The 14,022-nt window shown below is 45.2% G+C and overlaps 1 protein-coding gene across 3 annotated transcripts in view; it reads left to right on the top strand.

The window, feature by feature from the left end:
* ELOVL7 (ELOVL fatty acid elongase 7) overlaps nucleotides 1-14,022 on the top strand; it is a 95,574-nt gene that overhangs the window by 344 nt on the left and 81,208 nt on the right. The window contains exons 1-2 of one of the 3 annotated variants that reach the window (XM_056541073.1): nucleotides 1,741-1,873; nucleotides 9,775-9,839. The gene's annotated coding sequence lies outside the window, so the exon portion shown is untranslated. Of the gene's footprint in view, nucleotides 1-1,740; nucleotides 1,874-9,703; nucleotides 9,840-14,022 lie in introns of those variants that run through there. The other 2 variants (XM_056541089.1, XM_056541107.1) reach the window with 2 other exon arrangements.

Here is a 14,022-nt window from a genome sequence, read left to right as displayed (position 1 = left end):
TTATCAAACCCTGTGCAGAGGAAGAGTGGTGCAGTTGCCCATAGCAACCAATCAGATTGCTTCTTTCATTTTCCACAGGCCTCTAAAGAGGCCTGTGGAAAATGAAAGTTGCAATCTGATTGGTTGCTATGGGCAACTGCACCACTTTTCCTCTGCACAGGTTTTGATAAATCTCCCCCAATGTCTTAATTTTTCCCATCAATAAATCCATATAAGGGTTTCATTTTTATTGGAAATCTACCTATTACCATATAATGCAGTGTTCCCCAACCAGGGTGACTTCAGGTGCTGCAAAACTACAACTCCCAGCATGCCCGGACAGCCAAAGGCTGTCCGGGCATGCTGGAAGTTGTAGTTTTATGACACCTGAAGGCATCCTGTTTGGGAAACACCAATATTCTGTATTATAAAACCTGAAAATATTTCTGGGGTGAAAGAAATAAACCGAAAAAAACAAAAAAACATAATTGCGCAGTTATGTGGGGCAAATATGTCACCATACAGTAAAACTTACCTGTTACCTTTATTCTATGGGTTGGAACGATTAAAATGATGCGACACGTGAATGGTTGTTTTAAAACTGTAAACAAAAAAAAAACCTCAACCTCTTAAGGACGCAGGGCGTACCTGTATGACGTGCACCCCCTCCCCTTCCATGAAGCGCGATGATGCCCGGCATTAACCCCTTAGACAATGTGATCTAAGTTGATTGCATGTAAAAATAAAAAAAGAACATTCCCGGCAGATCAGCGGAGCTGATCGGGACCATAGCGGTAAAGTAGCGGGAGGGCCCCTAAGGGGTTAATCCAAAGATTGCATGTAAAGTTCCCTATGGAGAATATGAAATGGTGTAAAAAAAAAAAAAAGTAATAAAATGTGAATTAACCCCTTTTCTAACAAAAGTTTGAATCCCCTCCCTTTTCCCATAAAAAAAAAGGTAAACAAAAATAAACATGAATATTTGTGGTGTAGCCGCATGTGTAAATGTCCGAATTATAAAAATATAACATTAATTAAACCAAATGGTTAAAGGCTTATACGTTAAAAAAAAAAAAAAATTAATAAATACTAAAGTCCAAAATTGTGTTTTTTTTTGGTCATTTTGTATACCTTAAAAAATTTATAAAACGTGATCAAAAAGTCCCATCAAAACAAAAATTGTACCTATAAAAACTATAGATCACGTGCAACAAATAAACCCTCACACATCCCTGTATATGGAAAAATAAGACAATTTTAAATGTTAATTTTCGTGCATAAAGTTATACTTTTTTAACAGAAGTAAAACAAAATCAAACCGATATAAGTAGGGCATCATTTTAATCGTATGGACATACAGAATAAAGATAAGGGGTCATTTTTACCAAAGGCCGCTAAACGGAAACAGAAGCCACAAAAAATTTCAAAATGGCGGAGGTTTTTTTTTCACTTTTGTCCCACAAAAAAAAATTTTTTTTGTTTCACTGTAGATTTTGTGGTGAAATGACTGATGTCATTAGAAAATAAAGGGGTTATCTACCATAAGGTGATTTTAGTAGTACCTGTCAGAACTGGGTATTTCCTGTTGAATTTCATTCCCTAAACTACACATCCCATAGTTCCATAGTTTGTAAGTATGAGGTCACTTCCCTCCCTCCCACACATCAACCACCACACCCACTGAAACACACCAGTGATCCATTTAATGCAATACATCAGTGTTTTCTAATCAGAGTGCCGACAGCTGTTACAAAATGATCCCTCTCCCACCCAGTGATGTCAGGTCTCGACGCACTCCAACGTGGGAAATCCCGAGACCTGAGTCTGTATGTTGTTAAAAATAAATATTGGGGCGATAAACACAGAAGAATTGTGAGAAAACCGTCACACACAGGTACAGACACTATATTATGAACTAAACTAACTTTACAGCCCCTGTAGCATAGTCCAATAAAAAAAAAAATCTGGAATACCCCTTTAAAATTGGTAGCACATAGCCCTCATATGGGTCTGTTGGTGAAAAACTGAGAGAGTTATGATTTTTAGAAGGTGAGAACGAAAAAGTGCAAAAATGGAAAAGTCCTTAAGGGGTTAAAAAAAAGTAAAAAAATAAATCTTGTGTGTTTACTGTGCATGAGCAAAAGCATTAATTTTATTCTGCATGTGGTGATACAAAACCTTCTTATTCTTTGTTTAGTTTATGTAGTTAATATTACTACAGTGATTCCTCAACTTACAATGGCCTCAACATACAATAGTTTCAACATACAATGGTCTTTTCTGGACCATTGTAGGTTGAAACCAGACTCAATATACAATGCTACGGACAGTTCAGATCTGCAAAACATATCAATAGCTGGAAGGACTGACAAATCAGAATGGACATTTCACTGGTAAAACACCTGTATTACTGAAGCGTATGCACTGACTGATGTCTGGTAGCGCCCCCTACAGTACAGGGAGGTATTACATGTTCTGTACTACTCTTTACCTGTATTACTGAAGTGCATGCACAGACTGATGTCTGGTAGTGCCCCCTACAGTGCAGGGAGGTATTACATGTTCTGTACTCTTTACCTGTACCAGGGTTACCTGCTCCTTTGGACACCAGGTGAGAGTGGCTCAATGTTACTTTTTTAGGACATTGCGTGTACTGTACAGGACCCTGAAGAAGCTCCTGTCCTCTACATAGACCAGTGTTTCCAAAGCAGGGTGCCCCAGCTGTTGCTAAACTACAACTCCCAGCGGAGCATGCCCGGACAGCCAACGGCTGTCCGGGCATGCTGGGAGTTGTAGTTTTGCAACAGCTGGAGGCTCCCTCCTTGGGAAACACTGACATAGACAGTGATTTACAGCTCCCAGCAGATCTTTCTTACTTTTATATGTAAGGATTTGCTTTATCAATATTAGTTATCTACTTATTTTTCTTTAATCCTCACTTTTTCCTATTTTTGGATGACATTTTGGGCCTTCAGAACCAATTACCAGGTTTCCATAGAGTTATGGTCTCAACATACATTGGTCGTCCCAGAACCAATTAATATTGTAACTTGAGGGACCACTGTATTATTATTAATTATTTTATTTGTTTTTTGTGTGTGTGTGTGTGTGTGGGGGGGGGGGGGGGGGTTGTTATATTTGTTTATATTTACAAACATTTATTTTTTATTTTCTATTTTTTCTTTACACCCTAGGAAACCTTTACATTGTTTATATAGATCAGTGCAGTTCATATGTTTTGCATTGATTTATCAACTCTACTGTCCTAATCTGTGTTGCTGGGAAGGGAATTCAGTTTGTTTTTTTGTTTATTCTGAACTGAGAAGCTCAGATGCAGCCGACTGGTGCAGACTAGATGAGTATTCAGGTGAGATCAACAGGCTGGGTCATACACTGGGGAATCAAGCAGGTACAAGGGATGAGGCAGAAGCACGGTCAGGGTATCAGGGTCAGGTCAGAAGAGAGGGAACGTCTAGAGCCTACAGTGAGGCGGGGGATCTGGAAACACAGCGGGGTTCTGGTAAGCAGCTTTACACGCTACACGGGCGGACTCCAACTGCTGACGTTACATTATTCCTGTAGTGGGACATCCTTGTTTTTATTCTCCGTGATATTTATTAAGCTAGTGCTGTGACATCACCATGTTTATTTTCCATGTACTGTGACATCACTGCATTTATTACAGTATTTTTTATACAAAAGATTAAGAACCCAAAGTCCCTGGGGGAGATTTATCAAAGGATTTAGACTGGTTTTTCCTGTCTAAATTTGTCGCACAGAAAGTCGCAGTCTAAATATGTGCGACTTTTCTGCGACTTTTGCTGTAGAGGATTTTTAGATCATGATGCAGGCAAGTCTATTTTAGACAGAAATGCATTGGAAAATGCATTGGTGCTGAATTTATCAAGTGCGACTTTTGTGCGACAAGTCGCATCTGCCCAAAATACGCTGAACTGTCAGACCATGTTGGAGCAGGTCTAAATGCAGTTTAAGCTGTAGACCCTGAAGTCTGAGCACAGAATTTATCAAGGGCTGTGAGACCTTTGATAAATTAGGAGCACAATAGACAGGAGACTACTACATATGCTGGTCTATAAGCATACCCAGAATAGACTAGATTAGTAAATGTCCCCCCCTGTGTGTCAGTAAAATCAGTAAGGGATGTTATACTAGGGGATATACCTCCAGTTCATTAACCCCTAATACTGTACACCAGCATCTGCAGTTTGTTTAGTAACAGAGACTACACACTGATTAAAAAATGGAGCTTCGCTTGTGTAGGCAGAAATTCTTGCACCGGCCCTGATTGCACGTGGAAATCCTGTAAAATGAGAACAATATTATCAATAATATCAGTATACAAGGAAAAATATTATCACCACACATTACTATCATACTGTTACTGACCAAATCCTGTATACTGACCAATATTAGCAATACTACCAGTATGCAAGGGTGAAATATTATCACCAGCATACTGTTACTGACTAAATCCTGTATACTGACATCAATTTTACTAATAATACCAGTATACAGGGGGGAATATTATCACCATACATAGTACCATAATACTGTTACCCACCAAATCCTGTATACTGATACCAATATTACCAGTATAAAAGGAGGAATATGATCACCATGCATATTACCATCATACTGTTACTGACCAAATCCTGTATGCCGAGACTAATATTACCACTAATACCAGTATACAAGGGACAAATAATACCACATAATGCCACACCATGACCACTACCACTACAGAATGACTGATACCCCCCACACTGCTACTGAATAAAATCCACTATGCAAAGACCAAAATTCTTCCCATACAGTGCCTATATATAGGTAGACAGCAACACTACAGAGGCACTGCATATCTTTTTTACTTTTCTTCTCCATTTGTCATGGGCATCATGAAGACTTGTCTCCCCAGAATCTGCCAGATTATTTTTGGCTCCTTGCTTCAGCACCATCCTCATTTCTATACTAACTTCCCATCAATATTGCCTCACATAGTAATAGTTCCACCCATATAGCAGTTAGGCCCCCTCTGTGCTCCCATGAAGTAGCTGAGTCCCCTAAGTGTCCCAAATAGTATTGGGCCCCCCCTACGCCCCTATATAGTAGTTTTGCCCTCTCTGTCCTCCCATTTAGTAGTTAGACCCCCTTTGTGCCCAAATATGGCAGTTAGGCCCCTCTCTGTGCTTCCATATAATAACCAGGCACCCTCTGTGTACCATATAGTAGTAAGTGCCCTTGGTGCACCATATTATCTCCCTCCTATCTATTAGGCAGGTAGGTGCAGAACCCCCCCTTCCCCATCCACATTAGCTACGTAGATTTCCTCCCTTAGCTTAGGTAGGTAAGTAGGCATGCAGACCCCCCCCCTAACTTTAGCTAGATAGATCTCCCTCCCCTTAGATTAGATAAGTAAGTAGGCAAGCAGATCTCCCATTACATTTGGTATGTAAGTAGGCAGGCAGACCCCTCCAGCTATGTCACGATGCCGGCTGGCAGGTAGTGGATCCTCTGTGCCAGAGAGGGATGGCGAGGACCTCGCTAGTGGACCGGTTCTAAGCCACTACAGGTTTTCACCAGAGCCCGCCGCAAAGCGGGATGGTCTTGCTGCGGCGGTAGTGACCAGGTCGTATCCACTAGCAACGGCTCACCTCTCTGACTGCTGAAGATAGGCGAGGTACAAGGGAGTAGGCAGAAGCAAAGTCGGACGTAGCAGAAGGTCGGGGGCAGGCGGCAAGGTTCGTAGTCAGGGGAGATAGCAGAAGTTCTGGTACACAGGCTTTAAACACACAAAACGCTTTCACTAGGCTCTAAGGCAACAAGATCCGGCAAGGGAGTGCAAGGGAGGAGACCAGATATAGCCAGGGAGCAGGTGGGAGCCAATTAAGCTAATTGGGCCAGGCACCAATCATTGGTGCGCTGGCCCTTTAAGTCTCAGGGAGCTGGCGCGCGCGCGCCCTAGAGAGCGGAGCCGCGCGCGCCAGCAGATGACAGCAGGGGACGGGAACGGGTAAGTGACCTGGGATGCGATTCGCGAGCGGGCGCGTCCCGCTGTGCGAATCGCATCCCCAACGGCCATGACAGAGCAGCGCTCCCGGTCAGCGGGACTGACCGGGGAGCTGCAGGGAGAAAGACGCCGTGAGCGCTCCGGGGAGGAGCGGGGGCCCGGAGCGCTAGGCGTAACAGTACCCCCCCCCTTAGGTCTCCCCTTCTCTTTGTCCGGTAACTGCCTCCCCTGGGATGAGGACACCGGGAAAGGATGGAGGGATTCCTCAACGGCAGGCAGAACAGCAGGAGTAGGAATGGGGAGAGAGGGCAGAGGGCGAGACCTGGCACGGGGCAGTGTGACACCAGGACGAGGGCCATGAGGGGACACAGAGGCTTGCCTGATGGGACTGGGAGGGGGGGAGAGGCATTTCCTGTGGCAGGCAGAGTCCTTAATGACCTTAGGGGGACCGGGTACAGGAGGAACCACAGGGTCACGGCAAGGGTTACTGGGAACCGGTTTTAGGCAGTCCTTGGAACAAGAGGGCCCCCAACTCTTGATCTCCCCAGTGGACCAATCCAGGGTTGGGGAATGGTGTTGAAGCCAGGGTAGTCCAAGGAGAATTTCGGAAGTGCAATTGGGAAGGACCAAAAATTCAACTTTCTCGTGATGAGGTCCGATGCACATTAGGAGGGGCTCTGTGCGGTAACGCACGGTGCAGTCCAACCTGGCTCCGTTGACCGCGGAAATGTGGAGTGGCTTGACAAGACGGGTCACCGGAATGCGGAATTTATTCACTAAGGACTCCCGAATAAAATTCCCAGAAGCTCCAGAGTCCAGGCAGGCCACGGCTGAGAGGGGAGAGCTGGCTGAAGTAGAAATCCGAACAGGCACCGTGAGACGTGGAGAAGCCGACTTAGCATCAAGAGACGCCACACCCACGAGAGCTGGGTGCGAGCGTGCGTTTCCCAGACGGGGAGGACGGATTGGGCAATCCACCAAAAAATGTTCAGTACTGGCACAGTACAGACAAAGATTCTCTTCCTTACGGCGATTCCTCTCTTCCAGGGTCAGGCGAGACCGATCCACTTGCATGGCCTCCTCGGCGGGAGGCCTAGGCGCAGATTGCAGTGGAGACTGTGGGAGAGGTGTCCAGAGATCTAAGTCTCTTTCCTGGCGGAGCTCTTGATGCCTCTCAGAAAAACGCATGTCAATGCGAGTGGCTAGATGAATGAGTTCATGCAGGTTAGCAGGAGTCTCTCGTGCGGCCAGAACATCTTTAATGTTGCTGGATAGGCCTTTTATAAAGGTCGCGCAGAGAGCCTCATTATTCCAGGATAGTTCAGAAGCAAGAGTACGGAATTGTATGGCGTACTCGCCTACGGAGGAATTACCCTGGACCAGGTTCAGCAGGGCAGTCTCAGCAGAAGAGGCTCGGGCAGGTTCCTCAAAGACACTTCGAATTTCCGAGAAGAAGGAGTGTACAGAGGCAGTGACGGGGTCATTGCGGTCCCAGAGCGGTGTGGCCCATGACAGGGCTTTTCCAGACAGAAGGCTGACTACGAAAGCCACCTTAGACCTTTCAGTAGGAAACTGGTCCGACATCATCTCCAAGTGCAGGGAACATTGCGAAAGAAAGCCACGGCAAAACTTAGAGTCCCCATTAAATTTGTCCGGCAAGGACAGGCGGAGGCTAGGAGTGGCCACTCGCTGCGGAAGGGGTGCAGGAGCTGGCGGAGGAGATGGTTGTTGCTGCTGTAGCTGTGACTGTACTTGCTGTAGTTGTGACTGGAGTTGCTGTGTCATGGTGGTCAAGTACGACAGCTGGTGATCTTGTTGGGCGATCTGACGAGCTTGCTGGGCGACCAGCGTAGGGAGGTCAGCGACAACTGGCAGAGGAACTTCAGCGGGATCCATGGCCGGATCTACTGTCACGATGCCGGCTGGCAGGTAGTGGATCCTCTGTGCCAGAGAGGGATGGCGAGGACCGCGCTAGTGGACCGGTTCTAAGCCACTACAGGTTTTCACCAGAGCCCGCCGCAAAGCGGGATGGTCTTGCTGCGGCGGTAGTGACCAGGTCGTATCCACTAGCAACGGCTCACCTCTCTGACTGCTGAAGATAGGCGAGGTACAAGGGAGTAGGCAGAAGCAAAGTCGGACGTAGCAGAAGGTCGGGGGCAGGCGGCAAGGTTCGTAGTCAGGGGAGATAGCAGAAGTTCTGGTACACAGGCTTTAAAACACACAAAACGCTTTCACTAGGCTCTAAGGCAACAAGATCCGGCAAGGGAGTGCAAGGGAGGAGACCAGATATAGCCAGGGAGCAGGTGGGAGCCAATTAAGCTAATTGGGCCAGGCACCAATCATTGGTGCGCTGGCCCTTTAAGTCTCAGGGAGCTGGCGCGCGCGCGCCCTAGAGAGCGGAGCCGCGCGCGCCAGCAGATGACAGCAGGGGACGGGAACGGGTAAGTGACCTGGGATGCGATTCGCGAGCGGGCGCGTCCCGCTGTGCGAATCGCATCCCCAACGGCCATGACAGAGCAGCGCTCTCGGTCAGCGGGACTGACCGGGGAGCTGCAGGGAGAAAGACGCCGTGAGCGCTCCGGGGAGGAGCGGGGGCCCGGAGCGCTAGGCGTAACAAGCTAATTAGCTGGGTAGATCTCCCCCCCTTTGATCGGGTAGGCAGGTAGACCCCCCCCCCCCACACACACACACACACACACAAAAAAAAAACTAAACCTTACCTCACCACCGCGCTCACGTAGAGCCATTCTATCGGGCCCAGTAACCTCTGTGTCCTAGCGTAGGTGGCATGATGACATCATATCATCGCCACCAACGCCATGAAGCAGATGTCTCCCTTGTGCAGGTAATGGAGTGGGAGGGCTGGGAGCTAATAGCTCTAAGCTCCGCCGCTCTGTGGCGGCTGCACACATGGTCCTGATGCTATAGTGTCAGGACCATGTCTGCAGTGTTAGTGGCCAGAGGTCTGTCTACCAGCTAGTTTCGGTATCCTGGTAGGCTAGTCTAACCCTGCTTTATGGGAGCAGGAAGAAGAGAGAAAAATCAGCGGACTGGACTGAGACAAACAGGAGCTGCAGGGGACCAGAGTTAGGTAAGTATAGTTTTTTTTCTATTTTCCCCTCGCCCCAGCACCACGTTTTTTTTTTTTTTTTTTTTTTTAGAAAACATTAACCCATTTAAGTTTGACCAAAGGAGCAGAAGTGTCAATAGGGGAGATTCATCAAAACTTGTGAAGAAAAGTCGACCAGTTGCCCATAGCAACCAGATTGCTTCATTCATTTTTGAAAAGGCCTCTGAAAAATAAGAGGAAATCTTATTGGTTACTATGGGCAACTGGTATTCTGTTCCTCTGCACATGTTTTGATGATTCTCCCCCAATGTGTTTGTTAACCCTCTAAAAGGAGTGTATCCCAACCAGGGTGGCTCCAGCTGTTGCAAAACTACAACCCCCAGCATGCCTGAAAAGCCTTAGTTTTGCAACACCTGGAGGCACCCTGTTGGGAAACAATGCTTTAGAAGGATACTCTATATATATTTTCTAGTATAAAATTGTATAGATGCATTTACACCCCTTATGAATGTATATGTAGTGTAAATAAGAAACAGGAAATTTTACTATATAAAAACTAAATCTATCCATGATCTATAATAGGCTAGATGCATGCTAAAATGGGATATTTGGGGCATTTCAGACAGTATGCATTGATTTTTGTTCTTTTATTCTTTCTTATATTATAAATTATACTCAACTAATATTTTCACTATAGGAATCAACAGGCACAAAATGTATCTGTCGCCCCCTGACGAAGCGACAAGCGAAAACGCGTTCGGGGTAGGTGAACTGTCCCAGGATAGGGTGCATGACCAGAATTTGTTTGCCTTTCCCATTCTTTGTTTACCCTGCCCTTTCTTTCTTTGTATTTGAATCTTGTTTCTCATAGTCTCATTCTTATACATATTATGTGTTTACATATTGATATATCCCATGTGGTACGCCACCATTTTGGATGAGACTTTTTGTATTTTGTGCATTCTGTTTATTCATACGGGACATTCTCATCATTCTCTTGCAGTGTGTGTTGTATGACCACCGATTTATTATTGTTATGTAATTTTTTAATATAAGTTTTTACTGTATTTTCAATAAAGTATATGAATTTTTTCCATATTTGGCCTCATTGTTTTTGGTGAGAGTATGTTATAGTGGCCTATGGTACTATTATCTAGTTAGTTTTTTGGCTAACACAAACTGTATCTGTGTAGCATACACTTATGTACGTCAGGAGTCATTCAGCTTATAGATACAGCAATTTTCCAGACATTTGTGCAGGGTGTAGGAAAATACACTGTGTTGTAATATAGCTTGGGAATGTGCACTGTCCACCAGATGGCGATCTTCTACAGGAAACTAATTAAAAGGTCGGTCACGTGGCTGAATTCCTCAGGTACTTGCTTGTAGAATTTAGAGCGGTGGTCTCCAAACTCTGGACCTCCAGATGTTGCAAATCTACAACTCCCAGTATGCCTGAATAGCCAACGGCAATAACACTTTAACCAATCTGTGTACCAATCTGACAAATTATGGGAGGCATCAAATTCAGCCTTTGAATACATTAGAAGGCTGCATGTCATTAAAGGGGTTGTGCGCTGCCCTGCAGTTCGGAGCTCCGCTCACAGCGTCCGGAAGTTCATTACTCCGAACGCTGTGTACGGGCTTCCGTGTTCGCAGCCGCTGGGTGTGACGTCTCTCCCGCCCCCTCAACGAAAGTCTATGGGAAGGGGGGCGCGACCGCTGTCACGCCCCCTTCCCATAAACTTTGGTCAAGGGTCCGGGCGTGACGGGCTGCAAACACGGAAGCCTGCACACAGCGTTCGGAGTAATGAACTTCTGGACGCTGTGAGCGGAGCTCCGAACTGCAGGGCAGCACACAACCCCTTTAAAGGGGTACTCCAGTGGAAAACTATTTTTTTAAATCAACTGGTGCCAGAAAGTTTAACATACGGTGTCCATTTAAGAACATCGTCAGACATAACACTGTCCTATGTCAGGTGAAACGGCGTCCCGCCTCCTCCCTCACACCAATCGCCGTCCTCCTTCAGCTAAAAACGCCATCCTCCCTCATCCAAAACTTCGTCGTCCAAAACGCTGTCATGTTCATGCCTCAGACAATTCTCCCTCAGACGCAACTTCCTGCCGCATAGCAGAGCAGACGCTGCACAGCATTGTATAGCAGCGTCAAAACTGTGAAACTTGCACGTGTACTACAGACACTACATGTGTTACAGAGTCTGTATAGCAGAGCCCACATTGAATAGCTTGTACAGCAGAACCCGTATATCAGAGAGCCGACACTGACTCAGCTCTGCTACATGGCAGGAACGTTTTTCGTCTGAGAGATGACGGAGTTTGGGATGAGAGACTTTAGGATGACAAAGGAGGGAGTTGCGTCTGACACCTGACGGAGATTGGCCTAAGGGAGGAGGCGGGACGCCGTTTCACCTGACGGAGTTACGTCTGATGATTGACGATGTCCTAAAATGCACTGTTACGCCGAGCGCTCTGGGTCCCTGCTCCTCCCCGGAACGCTCGCGGCATTCTCCTGGGTATCATTTTAATAGTATTGACCCACAGAATAAAGAAAACATGTCATTTTTACCGGAAAGCGTACAATGTGAAAACAAAACCCTCCAAAATTTGCTAAATTGTGGTTTTCATTTTAATTTCCTCCCTAAAAAAAATTATTCTTTGGGTTCGCCGTACATTTTATGGTAAAATGAGAAGTGTCATTACAAAGTACAATTGGTCACGCAAAAAACAAGCTTTTATATGGGTCTGTAGAGGGAAACCTAAAAGAGTTATGGATTTTAGTAGGCGAGGAGGAAAAAACTAAAAACACAAAAATAAAATTGGCCTGGTCCTTAACCCCTTAACGACGCAGGATGTATATTTACGTCCTGCGCCGGCTCCCGCTATATGAAGTGGGATCGCGCCGCGATCCCGCATCATATCGCGTCGGTCCCGGCGCTCATCAACGGCCGGGACCCGCGGCTAATACCACACATCGCCGATCGCGGCGATGTGTGGTATTAACCCTTTAGAAGCGGCGGTCAAATCTGACCGCCGCTTCGAAAGTGAAAGTGACCCGGCTGCTCAGTCGGGCTGTTCGGGACCGCCGCGGTGAAATCGCGGCGTCCCGAACAGCTGACAGGACACCGGGAGGGCCCTTACCTGCCTCCTCGTGTCCGATTGGCGAATGACTGCTCCGTGCCTGAGATCCAGGCAGGAGCAGTCAAGCGCCGATAATGCTGATCACAGGCGTGTTAATACACGCCTGTGATTAGGATGAGAGATCAGTGTGTGCAGTCTTATAGGTCCCTATGGGACCTATAACACTGCAAAAAAAAATGTGTTAATAAAGGTCATTTAACCCCTTCCCTAATAAAAGTTTGAATCACCCCCCTTTTCCCATAAAAAAATAAAACTGTGTAAATAAAAATAAACATATGTGGTATCGCCGCGTGCGTAAATGTCCGAACTATAAAAATATATCATTAATTAAACCGTACGGTCAATGGCGTACGCGCAAAAAAATTCCAAAGTCAAAAAAAGCACATTTTTGGTCACTTTTTATACCATTAAAAAATTAATAAAAAGTGATCAAAAAGTCCGATCAAAACAAAAATCATACAGATAAAAACTTCAGATCACGGCGCAAAAAATGAGTCCTCATACCGCCCTGTATGTGGAAAAATAAAAATAAGTTATAGGGGTCAGAAGATGACATTTTTAAACGTATAAATTTTCCTGCATGTAGTTATGATTTTTTCCAAAAGTGCGACAAAATCAAACCTATATAAGTAGGGTATCATTTTAACCGTATGGACCTACAGAATAATGATAAGGTGTAATTTTTACCGAAATATGCACTGCGTAGAAACGGAAGCCCCCAAAAGTTACGATTTTGTCGCACAATGATTTTTTTTCCCGTTTCGCCGTGCATTTTTGGGTATAATGACTAATGTCACTGCAAAGTAGAATTGGCGATGCAAAAAATAAGCCATAATATGGATTTTTAGGTGGAAAAGTGAAAGGGTTATGATTTTTTAAAAGGTAAGGAGGAAAAAACGAAAGTGCAAAAACGGAAAAACCCTGAGTCCTTAAGGGGTTAAGGTCAAAATGGGCTTGGTCCTTAAGGGGTTAAATCTACCTGATCAGCATTTGCATTAGGCAGCAATCGACCCATCTAATACAGCACTAAGGGTCTTTTCACACGGTGGAATTTCCACTTGCGGAATTCCCCCTCAAATTAAAGCCCATAGACTTCTATGGGATTCCAGACTCCAATTCACACTTCTGAATTTCCGCTTGCGAAGTGTGATGAATGGGAGTGCGAAATACCATAGTAGTCTATGGGCTTTAATTTGAGGCGGAATTCCACGTGGATATTCCACCGTGTGAATAGACCCTAAGGCTAAGTTTCCAGTTGTTTTTTTGTCCTTCGTTTTTTGGTTTGAAAAAAACGCAAGAAAAAACGCCTGAAAAAAACAGCAGTGCAATTTCCTGCGTCTGGCGTTTTTTCTGGCGTTTTTTCATTTGTGTGGAAATTGCACCTTGGCAGGTTTTTTTCGTACCCAAAATTTGTTGGGTACCAAAAAAAATAAAAATAAAAAAAGGATGCAGTAGTGATGGAAAAATTGTTATTTAACGAAATTTATATATATTTTATAACAATTTTTTTTTTTTTTTAATAAAGTATGTGTTTCACAGTTTTTTCTAATTATTTTTTAGGTAGTACTACTACTCCCAGCATGGAACAGACTGCTCAATGCTGGGAGTAGTAGTACCTGTACTAATAGACATATCGCCCCGGGTGTCAGTCGTGACACCCGATGTGATCGTCCATAATATAGCAGAGATGCTGAGCGGCTCTATACAGCGCTCGCTTCTCTGCTCTGTACTCCAGCCAGTGATTTGAATAGAACATCACTCATTGGTGATTTTGGTGATTGGCCGG

The sequence above is a fragment of the Hyla sarda genome, chromosome 1 (genome assembly GCF_029499605.1).
Source record: "Hyla sarda isolate aHylSar1 chromosome 1, aHylSar1.hap1, whole genome shotgun sequence".
Taxonomy (NCBI): Eukaryota; Metazoa; Chordata; class Amphibia; order Anura; family Hylidae; genus Hyla; species Hyla sarda.
This window is presented reverse-complemented; position numbering and strand designations above follow the sequence as displayed.